We start from the raw sequence: 15,975 nt of genomic DNA, 5'->3' as shown, positions 1-15,975 counted from the left end.
GCTCCGTTAAGTAAACAATGTTTTAAACCAACCAACGAGTCTCATTTTACTATACCGCCTATGTCTCCTGACAACCACATCCTATAAGATTTTGGAAAGGAATATCAGTGTACTCGACAAATACCCATTTCAAACAAGAAGGAATTCAATAATAGGGCATAATAGCATCGAGATAAAGATGATGATTTTCTATTTTCGACTTTCTTTCACAATGTTTTTTTTAGATAAGTTTTGCACATGCGAAAAAAAGGCTAGCACGCCTAATCTATACCGTTGTGATTATTTGGTAGAAGTCCCCCTGGAGTGTTTTCGGTGATATTTTATCCTTGTATTGATAAAGATTTGATTGTGACAACGGTGATATGTAGGATATATTTGGTCAAAATAATAAGATTGTTCGAATTGACAATGAAATAAGACGCACCCATTCACAGCCTACCTAGGCATGCATAGGCATACACAGAATGTACCAAATAATTCTTCTTGTACGTGCAGTTGCCAGTCTGTGCTGTGCTAATATGAAAATACCTTTAACAATGACTTGAAGATACGTCCATCACAGCTGGAAAACAAGAGCACGTCCCGTGCCACACTTTTGAGTGTTTTCTTAACATTATCTTTCAGCATTTCTGTTTATACATAGTTAGGTATCTTCGCCACAAGCAGTATGTATGTATGTATACTGGCAACTTTTGTGCTGATACAGATTACAGATTTCTGTATATGCGTATTTTTCGAATGTATTTTTTTGATTCGGGTAAAGGACTATTTGCTTCTTGTGAAAAACTTTTGTAATAAAATACACTAGCTTTAATTTAATGTTTTCAATCACAAGAATTTACATAGTATTTTATCGGGGCAGACACGCCTATATACATACATTCTTGTTGGTTTAATCATGACCCGATTGCAACGCTTCAACAATCTTGTGATATCACAACAAATAGCGTTCACAGTAATTATTGTGGTTGAGATGGTCTCATTCAAATTCGTGTAGTGGATAAATCAGTGCATTCTCATCTGGGTGCGTTTCCGAAGTGCACAAAATTGATATTTATTAACGGTCACGGTTAAAAGGGTCGACTACTGGGTTTGTAAACCGAGATGTAATTCGAGAAAGCAAATTGCAATACTGTTCGTATGACTGCTATGGATAATATAATACCCTTGATTATTTATTTTACGAAGCAATGGATTTTCGATTCAGCATGTACACAAGTAATGCAAACAGATCTATAAAATTCTGTATAGCCCAATATAATACGAAGAAAGAACTTTTAGTAGATAATAAATATACATATGTATAATGTTTTTGGTTTAATTTAATTATTTATATACATATTACATTATACCTATACAATCGGTTTTAAATAATTAATCGAGAACAAAGTACTTAGTGCTATTGCCGTTGGAATATTTTGCTAAATGTAATTTGCTATAATTGCGTCAACACTTAGAAGATCTAATCGCGTCTTCATCGCGACAGAAGAATGTGCCCGAAAGCGACAGATGACAGGAGTTGAATATGTAGTTGAGCACAATAAAACTGGAGCGCGTGACAGGTTTCATTGATGCACGCGACACATTCCGTGCCACTATTCGGTTTGTCGCCATTTGTTATCATCATCATCTCAATCATCGTAGTGTACGTAGCGTATAGTAAAACTAGGGAAACGCGTTTCCCTAGTTTTGCATACGAGCCGATTTCTCAAGGAAAACAACTCTTGCAGAATGCTCCACCAAGTCTCCAATAACAGTAATCCGATCGAGCGTGATCATCGATAAGAGTCCAATTTTTTATTTTTATTATTATTGTTGTTTTAATATTTTATTTGTAAAATATTGAAAAGATACATTTTTCAAAAGGCACGCAAGGCCATCACAGCTGTCATTATAAATAATAAAATAAATGTCGATGCTTGCTAATATTTTCCGAACACAACTCATTAAGGTGTGTCAATCTTATCGACGTTTGATATATAGACGGGATTATTTATTCAAATATTTTCTCACCTCTAAAATTGAAGATTTCCAAGACTGTTGTGAGCTGGTCAAATCCGGGAAAACAGTCTGTAAGCAAAATTAAATGATTGTTAATTAAAATTGAAAAAAGGAACATTTTGCTTGACACTTAAAATTTTAGAAAAACTCCACTACCTTTTTTCGTATTGCAAAAAGCGGTTTTCGCTTGAATAAATTCGATTTTGGAAAGGCACTGCTATTTACGTATGTTTTGTAAAAGCGTCTTGTCAATGCAAAAGATGAAAGTAACTTTTTTTGCAGAGAGCGAATATTGAATAGAGAATATCTACAATGAGTATGAATGCGACACTAAACGTGTTAAAAATGATGCCAAAATGGCAATTGCGCTAAATTTTCTAGTAAAATTGAAAGCACAATAATAGGCAGAACAGTTAACAATGAAGACATACAAATATCTTAGAGTAAAGTGGTCCAGAGTTAAAACGATTTATTGTTATGTATTACAATTAGTAGGGCAATTTATCAAATAGTAGGTATCATATTTTACAAGGACTTAAAACAAACAATAAGCGTAATAAATGTATTATGATCAATTGAAAATATTTTTTCGTCCAGTATATATGTATGTATATACATATTTATGTACATACATACATATACTATTTTCAATATAATTACTAAATTTAGAAAATCAATTCAAAAAATTTCCGGAAGGAGTTAATTACTGGTTTTTTAAGTTAGTTTTGTACATATAAAAAAACGCTGGCACGCCTGATCTATGCCATGCCAAAACTCACCACATGGAGTGTTTTCGGTGATATATTTTACCTATACATTATTTCAATCAATTATGCACACTCGTCCTAACAGATTGCTCCAAAGCGACGAGTGTGGTATACAGATTAAGAATTATTAATTATATATACAGGTATATACCCATATATTTACATTTAACACGATATTTATGGTCAAACATTGTACAGAAGCATTGTAGGTACATATAATATTATACAATCCACACAGACATCTATGGACGAATTTTCAACATTTATACAAATCAGCGAAATTGGAGACGCCGAAACACTCGAAATTTTGCGAGGAAACCGTTTCAATGAAAATCAGATAAATTGACAAACTCTGATAGGAAACGATCGACCTGAAGTCGCATATCCAAGGTATGGCCAGCAGCAATCGGTGGGATTGAACCCGTGACAACTTTTTTAAAAGCATAATATGCTAAACATCAATCTATGCTGCTGATTAGAATATAAGTTACCGTATTATACATGTATTGACATATGTAGGTTAAGTGATGACCATATTTGAAGAAATAACTTATAATAAATAACTTATCGGAATAATAAGATCTTACGAATTAACAATGACATGAAGAAACACCCTTCTCAGCTGGAACCCACGAACACGCGCATTTACTCAACCCAAGTGCGATGACCAAGCTTGCAAAATTTCTAGCATCGACACAAATATTTTATTTATACAATGATATCTACGACATACAGATTGGGCAACAAATCGATGCGATGCTACACGACAGAAAGTCGGAACTGTCACATATAGGTACATATATAAAAATAAAAAAGCGATGATTTGAATGTTATAAAATTTTTACATATCCATCGGTAATCGTTGTATAATAATAATTGCAATATAATCAATGTGGAGGTGGAGGTTCAATTTAAATATACAATACATATGTACATAAAAACAATGTACAATAATATTATGATTTTGTATGAATATTATAAAAGAAAAAAATGACCTAGCATGTAAACATTCGCTCAACCTTAACAGTGCAAATTTGTTCATTACGGTACCCAGAAGCTTCTCGGCGATTATAATTTATACAGAATTGCATAAAAACATAGTGAATATTAAACGACGGAATAAATTAAGCGAACGGCTTTCTAACAAACCCCGCATGAGATTTAGAATTAGAATTGTTTTACACGTATGCTTAAAGGTTAAGATGCAAATTTTACACTTGACAGATAGAAAATGTGCATAATACGAATCGTGGCAAAGAAATGGTCGCTCTGCATTTGTCGACGACAGGATGCATTCAATACGAATCAAAGAGGAGTTATTAGCCTAAACGTGCATTTGTACTATGAGCGGTTTTGAATCGTCACGAGTTGCCATGATTTGCATGGGTGCATTCGCTCATCCAGCTACCGGCTAATAAATTCTTTCATGCCGTGTAATAAATTAACAATGTTCGGTGTTTGTCTTGTCTGCGGACGTGTATAATGGGACATCTACATATGTATAAATATAATTTGAAAAATAACAAGCGAAGTTATTATATATTTATAAAAGGTGCCCAAATACGTTCTCACTGTCCATAAATTATGTTTAACTGAAATTTATGTGTGTGGAGCTGCACGCAATGATGCGATATCCCACTTCTGACACCAAAATCTATGCATCATATCAAGATAATGTCCGATATTGCTACCGATAAATTTATTTTTTGAGTCATGCATAGATTATTGTACGGGTATTATAGGCAAAAATTCACTCAATGAACAATTCAAATTGAACCTTTTAATAATGACGTACTCATTTTTTATTTATAACTTGAGCGCTTTGGTAGGACTGAACATGCATTCATTACCTATTTGCATAAAACACCTAGCGCATATATTCATTTTATGTACATATGTACGATTTTATTCAATGTGGAGCCGGGTAATTCCGGTGGTATATTCAGTGGCGCCTCGTGCATAGGAGCTGCGGCACTGCAGCACCTCTAGAAAAATAGCATTTGTTATATCTACATTTAAAATTTAAATGCGATTTTTTCGTAATTTTTCCCAGGGTGCTGGAGCACCACAGCAACTTTGCACGAGTCGCCACTGGGTATATTACATATTATTTACATATACGGTATCCCGACTTTAGCGCGCAGTAAATAACCACGAATATGTATATGAAAAATTTAAATATCAATAGTAAAAATTTTAATATCAATAAATTTAATTTCATAAAATAAAATTTTAGTGATAGAATTTGATTCATTTTCGATCTAAATAAATATATACATAAAAAAGCGCTTTTTTTCCTCGCGCTTTTTTGTCGCTTCGCGTGTGTACGTACCGTACCAGTGTGTGCAGTGAAATTCTCCCTGTGATTGTCACACAGCCTTACTTACGAGAGTGTGAGCAGGATACAAGGGGACTCGGTATGACGTCACCTAGTCCCCTTGAATCCTGCTCGCGACTGTGCGACACAAAGGAGAATTTCATGACACGTCACTGATACATTCATGAAGTTGTGGATGTCAAAAAAAATAATTGACAAATGAGTTTAGTTTAATTAGCCTAAAACTACGCCGTTTACCAATCGTGAAATTTTGTTCTTTTTATAATAAAAGATATGCATTTTGGTTAATGCACTTACACATTTACATACTAATTATAACGGGGATAACTTTATCGTAATCAATAACAAAGTTCATGTCAAATTTCAATCGATCGTTCGTATGTTTGGTCTCGTAGAATTTAATAAAAATCTAAGGAAGTAAAAAGGCTGCGTTTTGATTAATGTAGCTTTTATACAAGTAACTGAGGTATTCCTCGGCTAAATATACACGTGAACATTATTTTTGAATATGGGCGGTTAAGAGATTAGCACACATTAATCACTCGTTGAAGCGTGAATAGCGTGTGTATAGTTGACGAGAATTAAATGGTCAAAAAAAAAGAAACAAGAGAAGAATGAAAAAAATGGCGGTTTCTTTTCTCAAAACGCTCCTCTGGGTCAATGTTATTCGTACAAGACGAAAACGAAGGTCGATACGAAAAAGCCCACGTTCTAAAAGTTACAATATCTTGTCGACAAGCTAAAAAGCACCAGGACATTCTCTCGTTATTGCGCATTATGATCACGACTATGGAAAACGTGAACACGACTTGAACAACCATACACGTACTATACGTTGCAGTTGGTTCAAATGTTGTTACATACATATGTTCATACATATCTCAATCAACTTTTTTGGTACAACCGGTAGCTTAATTAGAAATTTGGTGGTCATATAAGATGACGAAATTGATTTGAGTCTGCTCTACTATAAATTACTAGGTGGTAATCTCGCCATACTATGGCCGATGCTCAAACATCTGGATTTCGAGCTCACTGAGATGAAAATTTGATTCTGACAGAATTTTATGGTTTCATCTGACTTTTGACTGTTGAGAATATTTTTTTTCATGATGCCATCATATTGTACACATATAGTATTAAAATTTTATATAAATTTATAGATTATAAATTTGAAATCATATTCAAATAGTGGTGACATAGTGGGCTGGATGGTTTTGTCAATTTGATGAGGAATCGTTTCAACAATGAAATCAGAAAAATTGGCGAACTCCAATAGGAAACGATCGACTTGGAGTCACAAATATTCAAGTCTGACCAGCAGCACTACATAAATACTTCCGAATAAATTATTTTCAATCGAGGTTAGCTCAAGGTTTGAACCCGGGAACCTCTCGGTGGTAAACTATTAAAAATTAACGCAACCACCGAGCTATGCTGCCGACGAAATAGATGGTTCCATAAAGAAATAAAATAAATTTAATTCTAACCTTTCTTTGATAAAAATGAAACCACGGGAGAAATACAAGAAACCCCAATGAATATGAAAATGAAAAGGTGACAATTTAGAAAATACGTACGAAATCTATGTATGTAGTATGCAAATGATTGATAAGTATAGGGCTTTTATATTTATTTATTTATTTAACATATTAGCCACAGTGACATTACAGAGATCTCCAACGCGTCGCTGTGGCCGGTCATTCAGTAATAATAACATATTATGATGTGCATATGTTACACCGAATCCGTGAAATTGTCTATTACACGCATTCGGCAACAGAATTGCCGAATGCGTGAAAAATGCAAGCACGTTGCCCAGTTCACGGATTCGGCCAATTCTTTGGCGAATGCGTGTATTCGGTAAGAATTTGTCTGCTCAAAGCGTGGAGTCGGCAAATAGACAGCAGCGCTCCGGTGTTGTTTTTTAGAACTGGATCAATATTTTAACAGTTGGAATTTTATACCTTGTGAAGAATCAGTATTATATTATAAATATTTAATTTCATTACACATGTCCCAGAACATAGCTCTCGGCTACACCGACCAGACCAAATGTATAAAAATGTGAGCGACTGAGAAATCACCAGGTGTGAAACGCTTAATCTAACTGCATATATCTCTCCGGAGTTCGGAGATGCATTTGTCCGAAGGACCAAAACAGCCCTGCGCGACCTGCTTCAGCTGTCACTTTGACACTTGGTTATAATATTACACGCTGTCCAGTTCACGCATTCGGCAAAGAATTTGCCGAATCCGTGAACTGGGCGACGTGCTTGCATTTTTCACGCATTCGGCAATTCTCTTGCGGAATGCGTGTAATAGACAATTTCGCGGATTCGGTGTAATACATACATAAATATGCAGTATTCCAATTAAATCTTCTTTCCTTTTATGAACGCGAACTATCGAAATTTGAGATGGCAAAATCGAGGACACAACTATTAAAATAGTTGGGCTTCTAGTAGTTTTCATTTATCGATTGAGGTGGTTTTTTAGATCTCATGGGTGAAGAACAGTATCAATAAATTAATTCTATAACATTGATAGAGCCGGCTTGATTTTGAGCGGACGGAAGAGGATCATTTAAAAACGCAAACATGGCGGACACTGCGTATAAATCAAGACGTTTTAAAAACACGTGAGAAAGACCCAAAGTTTCCTTTAGATAAGTGGACAGGAAGTTACGCAATCGGGTCATCACACCTCGACGAATCGATTGAGATGCACAAAAAAATAAAATAAAAAATAAATCGTTTTACGGCCAAGACCAGAACGGCAAATACCGAAATAAAATATGTTGGTCAGTGAGTAAATACAGTTAGAGCAGATTGCCCTCGGGGGCACGCGCGATCTTTGGTACAGACACCGAGACTTGGAAGAGGCGCTGGAGCTCGTGACTTGGACACCACGGGCTTTGGAATTTCACGGTGAAAAAGTTCGACAAAAACCAACACTTGGTCAAACTATCGCGAAAAAAATCCATACCTGTCAGGCGTCAGTGTGTGGCGCGTGCTCCTCGTTACGACTGACATATAAGCAACCCTTTGCATAAAAATACATAATTAGCATAAAAAGGCAACAAAGAACTTCGATTAGAGTAATAAACAAATTATTGTTCAATCAATTCAAAAGGTCGTTAAATTTTATGAACGCGTTCCGATTACTACTGGGTCATCCTATTACGTTTTGCTTACTTTTATATGTCTCCATTTGGTTTCAAACTCCAGTGAACCATTTTTGGATGAACAGAATTGGAAGTCAATATATTATTTGACACAATATCTTCAACAGGTAAGGTATAAGGACGTTAATACAATAAAAAAAAAAAAAAAACCAACAAAGTTCGCAACGTCAACCTTTCGAGATTTATTGTAATTGATTCGGTCAGTTAGAATTTATATACGAAACGCCGCAGATAAGAGCGCCGAATTCAGAAAAAAATAGGCATCTAATTGGCAATAGAATCTCGTTTATAGCCGCATTAATTTTTCTTCGATATCTGAGAAGTAGTCGAGGAACACGGCAATAAAGCATCTCGATCCAAATCGATTAACAGATCCCATTAAATCGGATTATCTTGTCGAATCACCAGGTAGCATTATTGTGTGTTTTAAACCGGATTCGGTTTATGAGTTTTTGATGGTGCTCGAATTAATATCGGAGATGATCTAGAATACGTAAATAGGTGTCACGGTTGATTCTCAGGTATGCAATTTTCTGCATTGGCGTGCAGTGAGAGTTAGTCGATGGCGCGTTATGCAAGTTTCACTGCAGATTCCTAACCATATAAAAACTGTGCAGAAAAAGGAAAGAAATCGAACTAGAACGAGACAGTTTGCCATTTTAAGCATAGTGATTTTAAGTGGAACGCACACATACATATGCTTCCAAGTGTGTTTTTCTCTTTTTGTCATTTTGAAAAATGTATTAGACTTGAACACCAAAATTGTATAAGTTTTATAGGATTCTGAATATTTTATACGTATGTCACAGTGGCGTGCCGTCATTGGCCTAGAAGGACTAGGTTAGTCTCCTAAAATCTCTTACCTAAAATTTTAAAATATCAACAATTCAATTACAATAAATTCAAATCGCTGTCCATATTTATGTTGTTCGCTCGGATTAGCGAAGTTCAGAAACCAAAATCGGCCCTACCTGAGGTAGTAGATTGTTATGGTATGGTCCGCTGCGTCATTCAGACTCGCCGTCTCAATAATGTTCCCTTCGTGGTATTGGCGAATTGTTATGTATAGGATTTCCATCGAAGAATTAATAATTTACTTGTCTCTTCAAGCATTTATGGAATTTTCACTAAGAATATTCTGATTTCTTTCTATCAAACATTATTCTGAACATTTTATTTTGTTAAAATAGCACATATATACACATATATACTTCTTTAATATAAATATGGCAAGGGACTTGGTTCACGAAGCAATTCCCTCAAAACAAATCAGTGCCAAGCGCGCGGAAACAAATAACGAGGCCTTGGAATGTTGCATTCTGGGCCGATTGTTCAACAAATCAAGAAGATTAAGTTTTAAAGACATACAAGATGTTTTTAAGAAAGAAAGGCTACTTAGGATATTTCTGTTAAAACAAAAATTAAAAATATTTTTTTTCTTCCCATACCTAGTCCCCCGTTTTAAAAGTCACGGTAAGTCACTGGTATGTGACTAATGGAATTTGTGAATTTTGATTATTTTGAATAAAATTAAGTGACAATTTTCTTTTAAATTATATAAAAAAAAAAGTATCTAAAACAGATTTTAACAAACCTTTCATTAAATTAAAACATCACAAAATATAGTAGAAGTACAACGAAAACTAATTTAAATGACAATTTAATTTTGTAATTACATTTGTATGTAAAATAAATGAAATGTATTTGAAAACAATTGAAGCCATTAGTTTAACGTAGACAAATATTTCAACTTGCACTTTTTGTATAATGAATATAATGTTGCATAAGAAAGTAAAACTGCTCACTGGCCATAGTTGTAATGTCAATGATATTACACACACATTCAATACAAATATGGACAAATAGCAAATGGCACGCTAGAATTTTCTTGAACTGAAACTGAACAGAATCGTGTGAAAAACTTTCATAACAACCACCTGACCGCTATTATGATTCTTCGACAGAGCGAATGACCCAATGAGCGAGTATCTGGCGCACTTCCCGTGATTGTTCACAGGAAACGGAAGATGACATAAAGACGGACGGACGGACAGAAGCCTCCTTGGTACACTATGACATAAAACAACGGTACTGAGATACGATACTAGTACGAAACCGCAGGTGATGCGGTCTGGCCGTACCGCACAGTCCTGTTAGCCTGCCTGCATTCGTTGCACCACTTTATTTTGTGTATTTTATATTTTTTTGTGATTGAAGAGAATGAGATGGAACTTTTCAACTTCTTCTTTGGCCGAGAAAGTAGATCTGCGCAGTTCTGATTTTTAGTAGTCGACACTAAAAACATTCGCGATGAAGATATGCCGTTAAATATTTAAAATATAATATTAAATTTTCAATCTCGATATACTTGCAGAGTGAGTTGGCATAAATACGTTCATTTAGACGTCAAAAACATTACAAACAACGCCGGACAGTTTGTTAGGTATCTAAAATAAAAATAAAAATACACTGGTCGATTCTACATATATTTAATATGTACATATATGTATGTATATAAAAATATAATCGATAATGTATTCATTTTCGCAAAATTTTATATATAAACAGTGTGCTTAATTTGCGATAAAAATATCGGACATATTCAATTTTAATGCGTTTAAATTTGTCTCTTTAGGAAAAACGACTAAGAATTGCCAAATTTATTTTTTGGTATAAAAATTAATTGGAAAGATTTGAATTTTTTAATAATTTATTAATGTGATAATTTAAGTGAGAGTGAAAAGTTTATTCAACAGATTGAATAAGCTTTTAAGTGTTTCGCAATAATTAATTCGTATCAATAATCTCAACATTTTTCCAAGAAGGCCTGTAGGATGCAGTTTGTCTGTCATCGGTGGAATATTTGCTAGACTGGGTGATGACGATGACAATGTAATGTCACAGTCGACTTTCCTGGTTGAATTGAGTGAGGCAGCAGCAATATTGAGGCGCACTTCAATCAACTCCTTAGTTTTGCTCGATGAATTGGGAAGAGGAACATGTACATACGACAGAGCTGCTATAGCGGCTTTCGCAGTGGAAGACTTGAATGGCAGGGGTTTCAACTCATGTTTTGTGTATAATCATTATGTGTTTAGTACCTATGTACAAAAGTTTGATCTTAGGTGTCACCTTGGGCAAACTGTAGTGGCACCTATGGTCGGGGTTAATATACATTTAGAAACTTTTTTGGTGTCAATGTTTGAAAAAGTATTGTAATACGTTTCTGTTTTTAATAAATAATACATATTAGAATCAAACGACACAGTTAAAAAAGAAAAGCCCGACGAATAGTGTAATATGCATATCAAAAGCACGGTCATTTAAATATTTCACTTACGCAAATTCCTTAGAAAAACACTAGCAATAAAAGAGTAATTTTCAAAGTTTCAAATATTAGATTTTTTCTATAGTTTTTAGAAAGTGTATAATGACGAAAAAAGAATAAAATGCGACGCGTGTGTAAAGAATGTTATTACGGTGGGACAACGAGCTGATGATGGTCGAAGAGCGGGCCTAATAATGAACTTGCGTGATGATACGCACCGGTATATTAAAATTGAGTAAAAAACCGCACATTCCTGCAACAGCGGTAAATCAAATCGAACGGATGAAAATTTGACAGGTAGAGAATAGGCAGTACGTGGTCGCTTACCAAAGCATTCTATACAAATTATTTAAAACTGTGGCCGGATGGATGGATTGATTTTAAATCCAAACAACCTTAAATTTATAGTATATCATCATACGATGCTAAAAATTAGAATGCCCATCAAGGAAATAGGTGAATTGAGATACATATTTACAAAATACAATATGTGTGCATTTAATATTTACAGTGTTTATGTTAGAAGTGCGATAAGAAATCGGCTGGAATCTTCCGTTTCCACGTGACTCGTGGAAACACGTATGTACTTACATACATATTTGCGAACGCAAGCAATAAAAACTTACGAGCATTATCTTTGTTCGCATGCAAAACAGTGTAATAAACGGTTATGATACGCTCTATTGCACATGCTATTTATATACTTCTACATACATACATATATTATTTTATAGGACGCCATACGCGATTTGTCGTTAGGCACTACCGTATTCGGTGAATGTGCATAAGCATATGTGATGCAATTTTAGGTACCTACGCGTTTCTTTTTTTTGCAATTGAGGCTAAACGACCGAGCCGAGATTCCACAACATTTCCAATGTCTATGCATATTTAAGTAGAGTTAATTCTCGGTGGATTTAGAGTAAAAGTTTCATTCCAAAATGTAATTAGGAAAAAAAATAGATCTTATGTCTATAAAATAAAAAAAAGATCTACATATACACATACGAAAATCAATCAAATAATCAAGGCAGCGAAAGTGCACTAGACCGCAGATCGATTTCTAAAAAGAGCTCGAAACATGTACATGTGATTGATACATATATTGGTACATGATTGGTACGTACGTACATATGTATTTATGATTGATAACTCAACCAACACTTATATATTTTACAGTTTGGGTTAATGGGTTGTCGATGGGGCCCCGTTCTGACAAAACTAACTCGTCGTTTCTGTTATGGAATAGTTACTATTTGACGTGTTTTTCTCTATGTATGGCTCTCGTCTGTCATCAATCAAGCTTTTTAGCTCTAGTGGAGCAAAATGGCTGACGCCCGTTTTGAACAAATACGACGGTTTCATGATTAAGTGTGGTCGATTTTCCACAACTGTTTGCGGTTTGAGGCGATTTTCCCACGCCAATGACTAAGGAAATGTCATAAAGAACAGATTTTTCATTATAAATACAATTGAGACCCTAAAATTATACAATTTTACGGCGAGAAATAATGAGAAAAGTTTTTTATACAAGAATAAATATAGCGTGTGTTAAGTTTCTAACAAATTCTGTCGTAATTTTACAGTCTGCTAGAGAGGCGAATATATATATATATATATATATATATATATATATATATATATATATATATATATATATATATATATATATATATATATATATATATATATATATATGATATGCTATCATGAACTTTCGAGTTCATGAGAAATTTCAGCCGTAGAAAAATTTATTACCTGGCGTATTTTAAGAACATCACAAAGTCAAATGTCAAAGGCATGGGTCCATAAACAACACAAACTGTGAACTGTCAAAGACTAATATGTTACATACAAGTATAGCGTGTAGTAATCATTAGCAAAAATAATGTAGTAGAAAAAAGCTGAGCTACAACTATTACTAGGTAGTAGGTACCTACTTGTTTACGATTAAGAGCTGCGTGGCGATTTTAATCGAAGTAATTCACACAAAGGAAATTGGCAATATGTATGTAGTGTACGTTTGATTTATCCGGTCAATCCAATCCGATCGTAATCCGATATAATTGGGATGTGCATTAGTGAGACAATTGTGTTAAGTACGTATAATAACTACGACATATGGGAATCGTTATTATAAATAACGGACGAATTAGAGAAAGTTACGCGAAGTGCAAGTGAAAAATATATTCGATCCGATTCACATTGTGTGAGAATGAACATTTTTGTTTAAGAAAAAAGTTTTTCAGCGAAAGTAGTAAAATTTTCGATCACACGGGAATGTGCGAAAAATGCGATTCGATCATCTTCGAAATCTGGAGCTATTGTTAGCTCGAAATGGCACCGAATCTCACACGAACTAATGAATGATGAATGAGCATCAACCTAGTCGCCTAATTGGGAACGACAACAATAAGAACGGCACGGGTCTAAGTTCAAACGAACTTGTTGAGAAATCGTAAGCGAAAATTATGAAGAAATACATATGACCGAAATCATTGATAATTCCTATTGATCTTAAAGTCTGTAGACTAAATTCATGTAGTACTATTTAAGCACTAATAATACTTTTTTTTTAAAAGTACAATATTAATTTTTATAATTCATGCTTTATAAAGAAAACTTTGAAGCCGTATTTGATATAAAAATAAACCAATTGAAAATATTGATTTTCAAGTTTAAATTGTGTTTCGAAGTATTTAATTTGATGTTTATAAATCGAAAGATTTATTAAGTTTCTCAATTATTTACAGTAGGTATGTGAATGGTTGATGGTAAGATCTGGATAGCAATAAAATACAAATAGTAATAAATTGCCGGTTTTATCTAAAAATAATGGTTAAAATCATAACAATTATTTTTAGATAAAAATCCATTTCTACTTTCCATTTTTAGATAAAATTCTACTTTCCATTCTTTCCACTCCAGAAGGCAAATGGGAATCCACTGCAGATAAGAATCCTTTCTCAAGGTAAACACGGAAAATATTATGTATACAAATATCTAAATCGGTTACGCGTTATCAATTAAATAAATAATAACATAATAAGTTTGATCTGAAACCCATTTTTTCAATCGATTTCTAATAAGAAAGAAGTCTAACATTGAATAAAATAAATCAACATGCTGTTATTATATTTATCGATAAACAATGTTAATGATTCAATCAACTCATTATTCCCCGTAATACATATAACACGTTCATTGATTCGATATCTTAGATAAAAACAATAACAAAAACATTTTCAGATAAGAAACGGTTCATAAATAAGAGACAATGCGCATTGAAGCGCATTTAATACGAAACCATGTCGTGGAAACTTTACTATAAACTATGTATGTAATAGACGCAAACTTGTCATGTTAAATTGCGATATAATTTTCATACATATGTACATAATGATCAAGCTTTGTCGGAATTCATCATAGGAGATTTGCACGAAAGACATCGTTAATAAATAGATTCTTACATACGTAGATTAAAGCAATAATATTATTGAGCGTAGATGATCGGATACTATTTTAACCTTTCTGCCTGGTAGCCTGCGCTCATCCTTATTTTCATAATTGAATATGATGTATGAGTGGAATTTTGATCTTCTCTCTTCCATTTGGGCCTCGCAGGTATGTTTTGTGCAAGATATTCCCTACTTTATATTTTATTATTTCATATTTTTACTTCTACTATTATAAATATAATTTAATCTGCTATTATAAATAAAAAATAAGAAAATAAAATATGTACACATGCATGTATGTATGTATATATGTATTTTTATTTTTCTCATCCCATTGTGGCGCATTAGGGACTCCTGTAATGCCTCGATGGTCCAAACTTAAACTAAATATTTGATTTGATTTATAAATAAATAAATAAATATTTGATTTGGCTTGTTAGGGTTAAAATAGCAAAAATGTGCAATTTTGAAACGAAGATTTTAGTATGAAAGTGTCAGCGAGTCGCATATCAGTATATGCACACTTAATCGTGCCGGTTAAATGGCTTATCGATACCACTTAGATAAGTGATATTTAAAAAAAAATTCTCAAGATTGTGCTATATAGTAAAACCTATTCTTGTGTGTGGGTATACGTTAAACGCTATGTAAACACTATATTCCGAACAAACACAACGTAGTGATAAACTACGGTTTCGATTTATAAATATCCATCAGAAAATGCATTTCAGTTTTTACTTTTTCGAAAATATTTATACATATGTATGTGAAAGTACTTTGAAACAATACACGAATCAAACTCCCTGGAATTAATAAATTTAAAAAAAATCGGTTTCATTATGTAATGTACATAGACTATATTCGATCCGATGTTGTGTGAGCATTCATGTAATGTT

At 33.7% G+C, this 15,975-nt stretch overlaps 1 protein-coding gene across 1 annotated transcript in view; it reads right to left on the bottom strand.

Annotated features, from left to right (window-relative positions):
- smash (smallish) overlaps positions 1–15,975 on the bottom strand; it is a 138,608-nt gene that overhangs the window by 36,460 nt on the left and 86,173 nt on the right. The window contains exon 5 of the mRNA XM_077428180.1: positions 2,014–2,070. The gene's annotated coding sequence lies outside the window, so the exon portion shown is untranslated. The remainder of the gene's footprint in view (positions 1–2,013; positions 2,071–15,975) is intronic.

The sequence above is a fragment of the Arctopsyche grandis genome, chromosome 1, assembly GCF_051622035.1.
Source record: "Arctopsyche grandis isolate Sample6627 chromosome 1, ASM5162203v2, whole genome shotgun sequence".
In the NCBI taxonomy this organism is placed as follows: domain Eukaryota; kingdom Metazoa; phylum Arthropoda; class Insecta; order Trichoptera; family Hydropsychidae; genus Arctopsyche; species Arctopsyche grandis.
The sequence above is the reverse complement of the archived record's forward strand: the minus strand, read 5'-3'. Positions and strand labels throughout refer to the sequence as shown.